The following is a 16286-nucleotide window of genomic DNA, read 5'->3' as shown; positions in this document are numbered from 1 at the left end:
TAAACCTTTAACTATTGAATATTAGATATTTAAAATGAATATAGGGTAAGTCATATTACTGTGTACACCTATATTGTCTGCTAGAACCTTACTTTAGTCCTAATCCAATGATAGCATGACATAATTAGTAGTGTTAAAAATAGGAGAATGTTTAGACTTTCTAGTTGGGAAATAGTCTGCCTTGTTTTGCGATGCATTGATGTTGGTATATTTTAATGGGGGAAAAAAACACACCTCTAAGTCTAAAATATTTGACCTATGATGATCTCATTCCATTTTATAACAAGAATAAAAATTGTTAATTATTTTCCAGATTTATAGTACTACAGTGATTATAGGGGGAGGAAAATATTTTACAAAGCAACTATGAGCCAAACAGACTTTCCATAAAATAATTTTTGGAACTGGAAAATATCCTCTCTTGTTCTCAGTTGTTTGCTGTCTAGAGGAAACCCTGTTCATGTCACTTACATGCCTTTCAAACTGTCACTCATTTTAGAGACCACTATGAGTTAAATGTACTGTTAATTTCTTTGCTATGTTGTTATAAGTATGAAATTTGCAGCCTGGTATGTATCTATACCTCTAGATGACCTAAGAATTTTTAAAGAGATAGGTAGTGCCTTTTAATTTATGCCTACAGTATGCAGCTACAAGGTTTGGGAATCAGACACACCAGAACATAAATAGTGACTCTGCTATTTGCTTGCTGTGTGAGCTTGGGTAAGTTACTTAACCTCTCTGAGCTTAGATCTCATCTATGAAATGGTGATAATTATTTCTTTACTAGGGGCCCAGTGCACAAATTTGTGCACCTTGAAAGGAACTGTGGGCCACGAGGCTGCGGTGGGCACAGGGGCGGGTCTCTGCCCATCCTCTGTGCCCCCGCCCGGCCCCTCCTGCTGCAGCCTCTGGTTCGCTGTCTGCTGGCAGCTCCGCTCCCACTGCTGCTGCTCCCATGCACTCACAGTGCCAGCCCAGCTCACACTCACTGAAGGCACAGAGTGATTGGGGCCGGTGCCAGCAGTGGGTGCAAGCGGGACCAGCACCATCAGCAGGTACAAGCTGCAGCTGCTGCCCCGATCGCTCCTCAGGAGCAGGGGGAGGTGGAGAAGCCCTTAGGGGTGATCATGCCGGCAGCCGCTGCTTGCACTACTGACGATGCCGAGCAATCGGGACCAGTGCCAGACACCCACTGACAGGGCCGGTGCCAGGCACCAGCAGTGGGTGCAAGCAGCTGTTCCAGAGCTGGCAGAGGGTGCGAGCGGGGCTGGCACTGGTAGCAGGTGCAAGCACCAGGCAGGACTGCTGCAAGCGAGAGCAAAGAATTTTCAGTAACCACCAGAGGCTCACCCCAATGGCAGCAACCAGCACCCGCCTTGGTCTGCTCCACCATCCCGCCGATGCCCGTCATGTTCCACGCACACCCCCTGGTGGTCAGCACATGTCAAAGCAACCAGTTCAGTTGTTTGGTTGTTCCGCCATTTGGTCTATTTGCATATTAGCCTTTTATTATATAGGATTATGGGATACTTAGAATTAAATAAAAAGGCGTTAATTACCTAACATAATGTCTAGGACATTCTGATCACCAATACTTACTCTTTCCTACTTCCTCTTTTTTACAGTCATCATCATATCCATGTCTCTGTTGATAGTAGTCTCTTCATTCACTAGCAGATAGTTACTGGGTACTTATTCTGTGCTAGGGCCTGTGTCAGGTTTTAAAACGATAAGGATGAATAAGACATGGCCTCTGCCCCAAATAGGGCAAGACCAACTCAAACAAAATACAACATATCTATAATAATAAAAGTGCTAATTAGACCGGACATCCTTCCGGACGAAGCTGGGGCTGCAAGGGATACCAGGGTCCTGCGTGCCTGCCAGCGGCCAGAGGGAAGCCCGGGTCCTGGGTGCCAGAGGGAAGCTGGTGCCAGCAGCCTGGGGAAGGAAGGCCTACTCTTGCACGAATTTCATGCATCGGGCCTTTAGTATGCATATAAAATGCAAGAACCTTAAACAGTGTACATATAAAAATTCCATATTACAACTGCTTATTACAAAACAACAACAGTAAGTCGTGTAACAAGTTACATTGATCACATGGAAATAATTACATTAATCTTCTTTCTGGGTTTTGCCATGGCTTTTCATTCATTTCAGTTGCCGTTAAGGTGGGGTTCTTTTATCTGAAATGCCCACGGGATATGGATTGTGGCTATTGAAGTGATATTTTTGTTTCCCTTGCTGCTGGAACCATGTTGATGGTCAACTGAAGCTGTTTTCATAGTGTCTCAAGATTTGATCTTTGATGAAAGGAGCCAAAAAGGATTCAAAGGAGTTACCTTGCCTTAGGGACTTCCTCCTCCTATTAAATTGTGTATCCCAACTCTCTTGGGGTTTAAAAAAAATACTTAAAGGCCCATGTTTATTCTGTTTTGACTTGAAAGTTCCAAGGGGGGTATGCTATCCTATTAACATGATGTTTGCAAGAGAAAATGTAGCCATTACTCATAATTTAACGCATAGTTGTTTTTTTCTGTTGTGTTGTGTTGTTTTTTTTTTGCATTCAGTATTTTAGATAGTCATAGTAATTGAAGCAAGGAAAACTGCTTTTTAAAGTGCAAAATTAATTCATTATTTATTACCATAAGATTTTGCGAAGTCAGAATTGACCTGCAAGTTCAATTATGATTCATTGGAATCAATTTGCCTATCTGGGCTACGTTTCATCTTATGCATAAATATGCATACCATTATTTACCCTCATTTGAAATGATTGTTGTTGTTGTTTTTTATTCCCGTTGAATAGCTTTCTTTTAAAGCTGTTATACAGCAAAGCTGACACAGGTAATGGCCCAGTGAAATACATCAGTTTGGGGTCCAGACCGAGCCCCTTATTTATACTCAATCTTTCTCTCGAGGACTCTTTACCTCCTTTGTTCCTCCTTAGCATTTTGTGACACGCATGGCAAGCACTATACTGTTCTGCGCTGTACAGAGTTCTGTTTATTTGTATCATTATGTTTTCTTCCTCATCCCACGGACGTTTCCCAAGGACTGTCTTCCATCTCTATGTCCACCACAGGGCCTTTCGCAGCCCCTTTTCTGATGTGGTTCTCGGCTGAAGTTTTTCTTAGTTGAAGCCTTAAGCCAAAAGTTTGATATTTGACCTATTCTGAGATTTTTAGAAAAAACTCAGAAGGGAAAAAAAAAAGATTTTTCTCCGCAGATATACGTATCCAGGTTTCCACTGAGTTCCTGAAAGCAGTTCTAAACATAGTCAGCTTCTGTTCCGCAAATAGCCATCCTCTTTATTTGTGATGAGCCGGCAGGAGCTTCTTTAAACAGTGAAGAGTTGCTCAGATTTGGGAATGAATAGAGTTCTCATAATAGTTTTTTATGCCCTCATTCTTTGATGCTCTGGTACAGCTAGATGAGGCTCTCTAGTGTTTGAATTATGAAACATTATCACTTTACTTCCAGCACATCCTAAATCCTCTGATTTTTAAGGGCAAATAAGTAATATAATGACTCAGTGTTGGAACTGTGAGAGAATGGTGAGGTTGGTTAAGATCAAAGGACCGTTTGGGGTAAAATGGGGGATTGGTAAATAATACCGTGAGCTGTTTACTGTTACTTGGAAAAAAGGGTGGTCACTTAGAAAAATACCAACAGCATATTAACAGGAAAGAAAAAGCAGATAACATATTGCAAATGATGAATTTCAGCTAATACTTTCTCTTGGTGATGATAAAAAGGGTGCATAGCATTTAATATTTTCTAAAATATTTTTAAATATTTTGTAGTAAATCTCTTTTCTAACCCATGTTAATACTTCTGTCAACCTCTTTTAATGGCTGACATGCACTTACATTCAGTGTTCATATGGAATGAAATCTTAGCTGGAAAAAATTACACAACGGCAAGTCCTGTTAACTAATTATGCTAGATTGACACTTCAGAAGAGGTTCATCACACTCAAGCATTATCACTTATAGAAAGGAAATTTTTCAAAAAGGCCTTCTATTTTAAAAACTTGTTAGTGAAAGGAATTAAAAAATTGATATATATGTATATAAAAAATTTTCTAAGAACAATATATGCATCCTTTCCATACATTCATCTTCTGATGTGAGTTTACACATTGAGTTTGTTAATTTGATGCCCTGTTCCAGATAGATTTCTGAGCTATGATAGCATTAGGTAGAATAAAGGAAGAAAATGAAACAAAAGGAAGAGGGTAAAAATCAATCTCTTTCCAGATAAAAACTCAGCATCCCTAAGAAGGCATCAAGTTCCTATGCCTGAAATATCGGTCCTCTATGTTGAAATTAGCCATTCTCAAGCCTAATCTATAATCTGACCTTTTTAAAAATAAATTCTATAAAAGAACATAAGACACTCTGATAGCCTTTTTAATATTGAGCTCTTTATTTAATGTTTCAACTTCTTAATAATAATAGCTACCACTTATTGAGCGCTTCCTTTATGCTAGGCACTTTGCTAAGTGTTTTGTATAGTATTTCATTTAATCTTCCTCTTAAAAGCTATAGATTAAGCAGAGCAGCTCGGTGAATTTTCAAGATCATAGGCTAATAAATGGAGTTGGGATTTGTGCCCATGATGGTCTATCTGACTTCCAAGGTCATCTTCAGTATGAACAAAAGAAAACTCCTACATACCCTTAAACTGCATCATATATATGAAGCAAATGGAAGCCAATGCTATGCGATCTGCATGTATAGACATGAATAAAACTAGAATCTTATGAACTCTCTCACATGTTTCTAACCTCTAACACGGAAGGCTTGCTGATGTTCTGATCAAATGTTCTGGGGTGAATCTTCTGAGAAATATATTTGGAGCTTATGTCATGCTTCTGTTGTTCATTTTCTGGTTTCAATTATTTTTTAAAAGCAAAATCCATGACAAGTTTATTGCTTGTTAATATAAGAGCTTTTCTTTGCTCCCCATTTATTCTGTTGTATATTTATATGAATATCCTAGTTGCCCGTGTTTTGTGAAGTCATTGAATAAATTTGTGATGTCAAAATATAGAGAAATGCATATAAGAGAGGGTATACTTGGGTATGAAATTTTACCAAAGATCAAATTCTTTAAGAAATTGACAGAGTATTAGGTTTTGGTTTTACAGTGAGCTCCTCCATTCTTTTAAATAGATCATAAACAGTTCACCAGGAAAAGGAGTTTTTGGTTTTTTCTTTCTTGATTTTCTTTTCTTTTCTTTTCTTTTTTTTTTTTTCACTATGCAGACCACTGCATATTGCTTGTAGAAGTCAGCTCCAGGCCAGACATGATTTTCCTCTATGGCCCCTTTCTAATGCAAAGAAATCTTCAATGAACTTAGTTATTTTCTCACCTGAATTATAGTTATATCTGCCCTGTGTGCCTTCTACACTAGGCTGCAAGTTACATAAGGGCAAGATCAACAACATAAGTGCTCAAATAGTATTTGTTGAATTGATGAGTTTTTATTATTTTAAATAGTAAATCTGTTAACTGTGTAAAGTGCCTTAATTTTTTTTAAAAAAATGCCTTCCTAGGTCACTTGAAAATATAAACTCAAGTCAGGAGCTTGTGCCTGATTTATTATTTTCTCCCCCAAACGCTAGTGCCTTGAACATGGTATATGTTAAAACACTGTTTCCTGAAAGTTAGCTGAGTGGCATTTTGAAAGTAGACTTTTGTGTCACATCCTTTGTGCTCATGTTGAAAATCTACAAGGACATAGAGAGCAAACAATATTAAAGGCCTAGTAATATTTCTAGTCCTTATGCCTTAGTTTACAATGTGTTTAAAACATTTTTCCTGAAAAATGGACATATGGCACTAAAACTGAGTCAATAAAATTTTAAAAAGGAAGAAATACAGGTGACTAATGAGCATATTAAGTGAGTTTTAACCTCATTATTGATAAAAGGAATATACATTAGAATGAAAATGAAATAGTATTGCATGGGCATGTGCAAATGCGTACTTGGATTATATAAATTGCTATAGTTTTGGAGGTCCATTTGATAATACATAGCAGAATTTTAAATCAGCATACTGTACTAGGATTCTAGCAGGTTCAGGTCTAGTAATTTAGTCAAAAGAAATAACACAGGGGTGCTCATTGCATATTGTATGAATTAGAGGAAGGCAAGGAGAAAGAAAGGGAGGGAGGGAGGGAGGAAGGTTGGAAACAATTGAAACATGGGGCTAGCATGGACTTTGCTAAACACACCATTTATACCATGACAGAGATAACTATGACAGAGATAAACATGAAAAAAAAGACACTGGCGATGGTTCTTTGTTGGTTGGCATGAGAGGATTTCAGATGAGGAAAAAATGTGGATTGAAAAAAGACTGCACAGTAAGACCTTACTGCCTTTTGAGTATACAACACAGGGATGAAAACAAGAAGCCAAGTTCAAGTGGAACTTACTCCTATATAACTCTGAACTTTAGGAGATGACAGTGGTTATTTCACACTCAGTACGTGTGACTTGGTTCCAAAATTGGGGTGTCTAAGGTGGAGAAGATGACTGTCTCTACAACATTGAATCATATTGGAGGTTGCAAAGTCATCTCCATGAACAGAGATCCCAATGCCGTCTTCTGTTGGGGTTTCTAATCAGCGGTGAAGAAGTCCTGAGATAATAGTTAAGAAAAGCTTCCGAAACCTTCCCTTAGAAGCCAAGGATACAGGAGCAGTTCTAGACACTCGTGGACCCCACAAGATATAGGGGAACCCCACTGGTCCAGTTAATGATGCATAGGCCATCTGAACATTACAAAGAGATATTGGTGGCCACTGGTGCACTCTCTAATTATTTTATGCTCAGAAAATATATTTCTTAGTGCTCTTGTCACTTTCTTTCTATAACAGTTGTTTGTAATAAATGTGTTAATCTTCTAAGTGTTATGCTTTCTTACACATTAATTACTATTTTTTTTTCTAACTCCATATCTGGGAGGGATAAATAGCACCCTGCTATTTCTTTGTCACATTTCTCTCATGATCCATTCAATTGTGTGTTTTTTTACTTTTTAAGTTTATGATAGGATACGGACCCTGAGGAAACTGTTCTAACGAATCCCAGTTTATTACTGCGTTTCTTTAACAGAAACTCTAAAATGTCAGGTTACTTTAAGATACGTTTTTTGATAACGGTATAATTATTAGAGCTCTGATTTTGAAAAATGCTGGCATGTGAAGGAACTATTGTATTTGCAATATTAGCTAGGACAAAGTAAGCATATAACTATGACAAACGGTTTTGAACTTTATATTGAGGGCAGTTTTCAAAAAGAGAAAGTGATGTTCTTTTTTCCTTGTTAAGATTTTGGATGGAAATCAAGGGCACATTGTATGAGCTGCGGCTCCCTGTATTTTCATGGTTCTCTTTTGCTTGATCGTGTTGGTCCTTTTTACGCTCAAACATTTATAAAAATCCATAATTTTGTGCAAATATTGAAGCCCTGGAATTGCTAAGTCCGTATATACCCAGAGCGGCTGCTTGCTGGTTCGGCAGAAACTTCTGCCTCGTTCTTCCTTGCACTTTTCATTAGAATTACTTGTTTGTTACAATATGATTTTCTTCAAAAATAGATGCTTTGAAGCAAAAGAGGAACCACAGGCTACATGTTGAATAGAAGGTTGATGAGTTGGCCAAACTTCAGCAGTGGGAGCCTGCCATGCTTCCTAGGGAAATAATTCCTTTTCTGAAATTTTATTGTGCTAATTACTAGTCCCAATTTGAGTTCAGTATTGCCATCAATTGTTTTGTCGTTGCTTATGAATCGGGTTCAACAGTTTATGCATATTTCTTGGGCTTAAACAAAAATATTTTTTATGAACATCATTTTGTAGTAAAGCATATTTTGTAATTAAAGATGTACAATTTTGTGTCGTTTTATTTCATTCTTTTGGATGGGTTTTTTTTTTAAACTCTCCATGTTTCAACTTTATTGAACTGTGAGCTAGAGTACATCATAGATGGTAAATGTGAAAAGGGGGTATATGTGAAACCCCTTCCACATAAGAGTGAGAATGGTGACTACTCGTTGAACAGTGGTTGACAGCCCAAAGCATTAAATGGAGTATCATCAGTGTGCTTTATTTATAAGGTATACTCCTCATAGTAAATGATCATTTTTGAGATAGCACTGATAAAACGTACGACTATTGCTAAAAAATTTAAACTGGGGACAACAGAATCTTGGAATAATATTTGCTTTTAAAAAATACATCTTCACTATATTACCATGTTCTGAACCTTATCAGAGCTTGTTTTGTATGCAGTATATTAAAGGTGCTCATGAAGTTATGATAGTTTCCAAGAAGAATTTCAAATTGGTACCAACTGATTGCAAAGGGAACGTGATTCAGGTTTCACAAGGAAGGAAAATGTGAAGGAAGTAAGGAAGAGTGTGAGTGTGTGTGTGTGCGCGCGCGTGCATTTTCTTTATAATGAACAGAAACCAAAAAAATTAAATAATAATATTTATTGCCATCATCTCTGGACGTTATTCATATGCATGATAACTTTATAACCAGTATATAGCTAAGTTTGTGTTTTATGACAAGAAAAGCTCATAAAATAATGCTTTTGTTATGGCACTCTTTTAAATTCCATTTATGCATTCTTCATGAACCTGATTTTTCACTTAATCCTCTACTTTATGCACTTAGAGTATAAAAATTTCTGCAGTAAAATGTTACTGTCTTTACCTTTCCATAGTCTAGTTCAGGAAGAAAGCAAGTTCATTCTACACTTAATTTTAATTTCCTTTTGAAAATGCAAAGTCATTATCTTTTTTTCTTTCTTTCTTCTTAGTGATCAAAAAAGCCTGCACCACGATGGCCTGCTACCTTTATAGCCTGTGGGCAAACAGAATCTTTATCACTGGTCTTTTAAGTACAGTACTAAATCCACGTGCACAACTTTTATTATACACTCCTTCCCTCAATTTTTTTTTTTTACTTCTTTACATATCCTTTACTTGGAATTGAAAATTTGCACTGACTTTCCATCAGTAAACTACTTTAGAGAGTACTTTAAATCTCTTAATATTTTGATAAGTGAAATTTAGATGCTGATTAGTTTGCAGTACCATTGTGCATTAGATTATTACTCATTTCTGCTCATTCATGAACCACTTTTAAATAAAGATACTTTTCAGAGCTCTGAGGAGAGAGAGAGTAAGGAACCGTTCTCTCTTCTCCCTGAACATGGAACCAGAGAGGGATTGGAGGTGCAGTGTGAGAAGTACACAAGCCAGTTCTGTAATAGTTATCAAGCGCTAGCAAGAGCCTTTGGGGAGTGCTGTGGACTTCCCTGCTCTAGAAATCCCTCTCTTCGTCTTTTTCTTCCATCCATCCATCTATCCATCCATCCATCCCAGAGTCTTGTCATGCTTCAGTGGATTTACTTATGGTTCTGAACCAAGTCAAGAAACAGATCTTCTGATGTTCTTTCTGTCATATGATTGTAGTGATGGGAATAAACTGTAGTCTCCAAAGATTTTTGTCTTTCAGACATTTTGTGAATGACTGCTGGGAAGATTTAGTAATTTAAGGTTTTCCAACTGATTTTTTTTTTCTTTTGAAGGGAGGTTATATTCATTTCCTCAAGGCTACCAGAATTTTAATATGATCTTGTAATAGTAAACCCTTGGCATTCTATCCTGAACAATTTTCAGTAAATATTGCAGAAAACTCTGTTGTTTACATGACTCCACATGACCAAATCATGAAATTAATTTAAATTTGTTTATTTAGAAGCTAACACTGTAACAGCTCTCAGTTTTCTGCTTTATGCACATATATCATAAAATGGAACTTCCCTTTTCCACCATGGTTACAACAGAATATTTGTAGAACAGAATATTTCATCTAAACCTGGCATGTTCCTTTATTGCTTGGATTGGCCACTCATGATGTAAACGATTTTGAAATTCCCATAGCAAAAAGTTTTGCTTCCTTGTCTCTCTCAGAAAGACTTATTTCTAGTGCTGACCATTGAAGCAACTCCTTGGGGTATGAAGTCAGAATGCACCGCTTATTCCAGACCACTCCTCTAAAATATTAATGCAACTTGCATGAATCACACATAACATATACTGCCCCTTTGTGCTGGAAAATGCCACGCTTTTTATAGTTGTTGCTGTACAGATAGGATAATAGGAGCCAAAGTCATAAAACAGTAATTAATATACTTCAGAAGTGAGCAGTTTTATAGGGTAGATGCTAATTAAGAATGATAGATGGCAGTGATTGAAAAAAGCATAAACCATTTGGTCAACACGAGTGAAAGGTCAGGTATTATCTTGAATGCTTTAATTAAGGACGCTCTGGCTTTTTCCCCTCTCTGTTCTAAATATCTGAGGAGAGATCCTCAGGAACTCGGAGGGAGATGATGTATAGTGCGTGCCCTCCAGAACCGAGGATGAAGTAGATACGGGTTGAAACTCGATTGACCTGCCTCCCAATGAGGTTGCATTGTGCTCTGCCAAAAAATACATTGGTGCTTTCTGACCATGGCACAAGCCAGCCACATCGTTATGTGATGTTTGCATTAATCATAGGAGCAGAGAATTATGTTATGGAGACAACGGCTGCCCACAATTTAACCAAAGACGCTATGCCCAGCAATAAACTGCAAAGTTACGAACTGGCTATATATCAGTGTTATCTGATAGAATGCATAATATCTGTGAAATCTAAAATACAAAATGAAAGAAACTTTCCCAAAATGCAGAGTACCGTATTTTCCGGCGTATAAGACGACCCCCAACTTTTCCAGTTAAAATATAGAGTTTGGGATATACCCGCCCTATAAGATGACACCTGGCGTATAAGACGATCTCCGACTTTTGAGAAGATTTTCCTGGGTTAAAAAGTCGTCTTATATGCCGGAAAATACGGTAATAAAATGTAATGCATTTTCACATCTTTGACATAGAGAATATGAGCCAAAGATATGTTACCTATTAGCTTTAATTTGGCAGCTACCTATTGTCACTTGCTTACAGTTGTTTACAGTCTTTGTTAAATGATATGTAATGCTCTCATTATATTTAATAGAAAGATTCTTCCATGTCACTGGCTAATGTTAAAATATTTTAAATGACTGGCCTTTAATAAAGCTACATTGACCAAAACAAGGGCACTTACTTCTTTTAAAACCAAACTAATGTCTGATTATAATACCATACAAGTGCTTGTTGTTCTGTCCCTATTATATACCTAGCATTCATAGATAAGGCTATCGTTCGACAATCTTTTATGGAATTGTATGCTAACATGTATAATTGTATTCTTAACATACAAAAGCAGGCATTGAAGTGTTTAAATAAATGCAAAATAAGAATAAGTAAACAGACTTCCATAGTTTCAAATTTGGGTAGTGATCAGATCTGGCATGGTATTATTTTAATTGTTGCATGGCATTATTCCTCATTTCAACCTCTTAGTCGAATATTGGAAAGGACATGGAATGTAAATCAAGTGTGATTGGAGATTGCTGATCCATAGATCGTTCCACTCTATGAGTAGGAACCCTAATAATGCTGCTAGAAAAAGGAAAAGGAAAAGGCATGAATGAGAAATCCTTAGAAAGTTCTTGAAGTTAGTATTCTTTGTGGCCAGGGAAGAAAAGAGTGTAAAGAAACATTGTCTTTTAAAATCCTGTCCTTGTCACCTAATCACAGAGAGAATTAAGCTATCAACGACCAAAGCATATACAAGGCTGGACATGGAAATATTCTAATCTGGCTTCAATAATAGCCTTTTGTGAAATTGAGAAATGTCTATTTCCAGAAGCTTTCAAAGGAACTGCGCTAGGACTGTAGCCAGTGGGTAGCATTGATGTGGTATGGTGGTTAATTTTTTTTTTTTTAAAAACCCGAGTGTAACCCATTGATGTTCTCTGGAAGAGAGGTGATAATATAATTGTGGCTTCTCCTCATTTGGACATTATGGGCACTGCTAGAAACTTTTTCTTCTCAAGTCGGCCAATTGACTGAAGACAACACCAGGCACTGTCTTCTTAGCACCAGTTAATGACTTTCTAGTTAAATTGTAACTTGCACAATATCTGTTCTTGCACTTGCTTGCCAAGCGTATTGCAGATCAAGGAGTCTGTTATGCAACTGTGAATAACAATCTCAGGCCACGTCGCACTGTTTTATCTTGTCAATTGGGAGTGTTGTTTGGTTCTGTGTGTGTGTGTGTGTGTGTGTGTGTGTGTGTGTGTGTGTGTGAACTAAAACTTGATGACTTTTAAGCAAACCATTAGTAGGCTATGTGTATTCACTTTTCAACATGTATCATGAGCCATGTAAGTCCTAATTGCGCCCGGTGTTGTGTATGCTTGGGGAGAGGTGGCATCTGTACATGCACTTCTCAAAATGAAGGGCTAGCGAGGAGGCCACTGTGTCCTATTCTTCAGGGGTTTTTGTGCTATTGAGAAGTCTGAGACTTTTTCCCAAATCATTTATATTTAGCTTTGGCTGGGGTCTTTTATTGTTCTTCGGAGAGTATCTCTAATAGGAAAATTCTTCATAACTCAGACACAGTAACCACACCGTTAATCTGTGGCTCATGAAAGGCGGGCGGCTCTGCCTACTTTTTCCACCCTCTCCTTTTAATCAATTTTATCGCTGCTTCCACTTCATTCCGGGAGTCAGCATTTGTGCAGAAGGACTATTTGCTTGTTCATTTGTGCAAGGGAAATTACTTTTTATTCCTAAAGCATTCCTCCCTCTTAAAATCCTGGATTACATTAAGCAAATACCCCGTTTATGTAAATAAACGTTTAATTAAGCGGAGTCCGTAACAATGTCAGAAACAATAAAACGGATGATTTGTCAGAAATAAACTGCAGGGTATCTGATCCTTTGAAGATAATTGAAAGTTGACTATTTAAAAACATGAACTGAAAAAATACATAGATGGATCTTGAGTTACAGTTTCATAAATTACTGTGGCATTAGTATTTTGGAAATTAAAACTCAGAAACAAAAACAGCGCTCTCGTTTGTCACTTCTCATCAGTGAATTTGAAAACAAGGAGTTGTGCCGAAACTTCATGGGAATTTTCTGTAGGCAAGAAAGCTCTTAGACATACATGGTCAGCCACGGATGAGGACGGCTCATTCATTCTTATTTACGTCATATAGCGGGACTACGCTGGAATCACATCTCGGTTACACGCAAGGTTATGGAGATGTTTCCTCCATCGGAGGCAGAACCTCAGCTCTGATCAGCCTGGGGGAAAATGATGACACCCTTGCTTAGGTAGCAGCAAGGTTTGGAAGTGCTAAACGCTGGCGTTATTTACAGAGTGCGATAAAAGTAGTGATAAGAAATGTGATGTTTCAGCTGGCTTCTGATCCTGTTTTAAGTCGGTCTCATCTCCCTGCGTGACCTGCAGGCTTGCCAGCTATCACATTCCATTCTACCCCCTTTCCTATCTGTTAACATCATTTTCTACTCTGTACTTCCCTAAATTATCCCTTCTTTTCTTTTGTCAAGGTCTCTTACCCTGTATATTGCCTCTCAGATGCACATATATCCGTTAGATCATAAAATGAGGTCAGAACAAACTGGCTTCAATTGTGCATAAAAGACCAATTAGGAATATTGAATTTTTTGAAAAATTTTTTTTAAAAAGCCAAATTCCTTCCTTCCTAGAGGTTCCTCCATTCACACCTCTGTATCGCTTATTTCCTAGTAAGGCAGCTTTTCTGGAGTTTTTGTCACTGGACAGGTTTCACCATAAGGGTTGTACTTGCCAGCTGGCCCGCCACGCCCCAGAACTGCTTTTTTAAAAACAGCGGGGAAAGAGAAGACAGTACCACTTTATATGAGGGAATCAAGTGACATCGAATGTGAATCTTTGTTTTCATAACTCCTCCAAACTTGAAATAAATCAGTTCTGGTCATTTCCTTTATGTAAATGATTTGGGGGAGAAATGAGAACCTGTTATGGGAATATCATTCAAAATTTCTTAAAGAAAATTAAAAACTGGCTTCCCATACAGGTGTATGGTGAGCTCTTACCACTGCAGGATAAGATTACAAGGAGAGAATTATTTTTTATTCAATTCTGCGGGGAGGCCTATTAAAGGAGCGCATAATCTCAGAGCAGATCTCTAGAGACCCACTTTTTTTTTATGGTGAAATGAAGCAATGTAACATAATGCAAATCATAGCACCATTTACAAAAAGGATTAAAGTTGGAAGAAATCTGTCAAAATATTGTGAAAGTTGAGGAGTCGAACTTTATGACTTTATTTTTAGAATTTGCAAAGATGTGCCGCTGCAGGAATGCCTCCGGGCACGGGTGAAATGGGAGGGGCGTGGAAAGAGGAGTCGCTCCTAAAACGCCAGTTAATTCAGCTCTGCCCGGGCCCACCGCCTGCCTTTCATCGTACTTCCTCCTTACCCGCCCGCCTTTCCTCCTTACCTGACCACTTCGTCTGTGGCCGTGCTAGACCCATAGCTGGTCTCTGTCTAAAAGGGTTCTGTGATTTCAACTGTTTCCTGGGACATAAGCTCTTCGGAATACTAATCGCTTCTCATGTTGAAACTAGTTTGCGTTTCATTAGAAGAACCCTTCATAACTCTGAAGAGTTTACTTTCAGGTTTCAGGAAAATTCTCAAACTCTCTAAACATTTAGGGAAAGGAAATAAAGCACTCGCCTGCATTGGCTTTGTCAACAGTTCCCTTTTCCGAATATATTATGACAGTTTGCAATATTACAGAATTATGTTTGCCCTTTAGCCTTCCAGTCAAACTACTGACACCATTTTCCTTTTAAAAATCAAATAAAAGCAGCACCATCACCTACTGTCTCTCTTTGCTTTGCCTCTGGAGTCACAGGGGTATAAATAAATCCAATTTTTAAAAACTTAAGGAGTCAAGCATGAGTTCCTATAGCCACCACTTTCCCTCTGTTCCCTGTTGATTACGGCAGCCAGGTTGTAATTTGTAAATTAAACCTAAAACGTCAGGGGGGTAATGTATAGAAAATGTGTGGTGCTAGCAGTTTGAGAGTTCGGGATTGAATTGGAAGGCATAAGCAAGCGTTTGTGCTGTGTGATGGTAATGACCTTCATTTAGAGAGGCAACCTTACAACCTCGAGCCACACCAGTGAATCTCCGCTTTTGACTGCAGTAAACATCTCAATTTTTCTTTTCACTTTTAAGATACATACTTAAATTTCAAGTTTCACTGTAATAGGTATCTGAGACTCCAATTTATTTTATAAATTATTGCTTTTTTATAATGACTATAATAGATGTGAGCCTTTATAACTTAAAATAAAATGAGTCCTGTTTAAGTAGATTTTATAAATGAGTCCAAAGCTTCTATGTCATATTCCGTTCCTATGTGTGCAATAAAAGATCATACCTTTGCACAGACATCAGGTCTGCTCCATAATAATGTTGCAACAACTCATTTCATTCCCAGATGTTCAAACTTCATAATATTACTGAAGATAGTTTACGTATCTTTCCTCTTTTATATATATTTTAAATGTGTATATATACTTAAGTATATGTAAGTACATATTTTATATGTATTTTATATATGTATATAAATGTATTTGTATATATTTATATATATAAATTTTATATATAATATATAAAGCACATATGTATTAGGTCAATAGATGTATATAAGAAAATACAACAGACATTTTTGGTATAAATTTAAGATTTGAGAACTTCAAGGACATAAAATTCAAAGCTCTGTCATAGTTCCCTTGTGCTTCAGAATCACGCTTTACTAACTAAATAAACTCCTGCTTTTGATGGTTTCTCTTGGCCACGGCAGAGAAAGCCAAATGTATTATAAAACTTTATATTGAAATTTTAATAATGTATTTAAGCACACATTTTTTGATGCTTGGACTATGTTGAATTGATTCCCAAAAGCATTTAGCATTTTTCTTAAACCCTGAGAAAAATGCCTTTTGAAATATTATCCCGATTTACCAGCAAAACAGTGCAATTATTATAGGACACATTATAAAAATTTTTAATTTTCCATTTGTGATCTTATATTCTTTAGTGGTTTAGTCTTTAAAACCTCAACTCTAAAGTGAAATTGAAAAGTTCTTAAGAAAAGAAATCTGTTGTTACAAAGTCTAGGGTGGGAGAGAATAATTACACATAGCTTTTTGATAAACAGTCTAAATTGTGCTTCAAAGGACAGATGTGGCTTTAATAATCTGAAACATTTGCATCTTCAGATTAAACT

General features: G+C 37.2%; 1 protein-coding gene across 5 annotated transcripts in view; it reads left to right on the top strand.

Annotated features, from left to right (window-relative positions):
• The window catches only part of TRPS1 (transcriptional repressor GATA binding 1), a 235116-nt gene that overhangs the window by 164171 nt on the left and 54659 nt on the right, over positions 1–16286 (top strand). The window lies entirely within an intron of this gene.

This window comes from Cnephaeus nilssonii, assembly GCF_951640355.1.
Source record: "Cnephaeus nilssonii genome assembly, chromosome: 18".
Classification (NCBI taxonomy): Eukaryota; Metazoa; Chordata; class Mammalia; order Chiroptera; family Vespertilionidae; genus Cnephaeus; species Cnephaeus nilssonii.
Note: the sequence above shows the minus strand (reverse complement) of the source record. Positions and strands in the feature narration are given on the sequence as shown.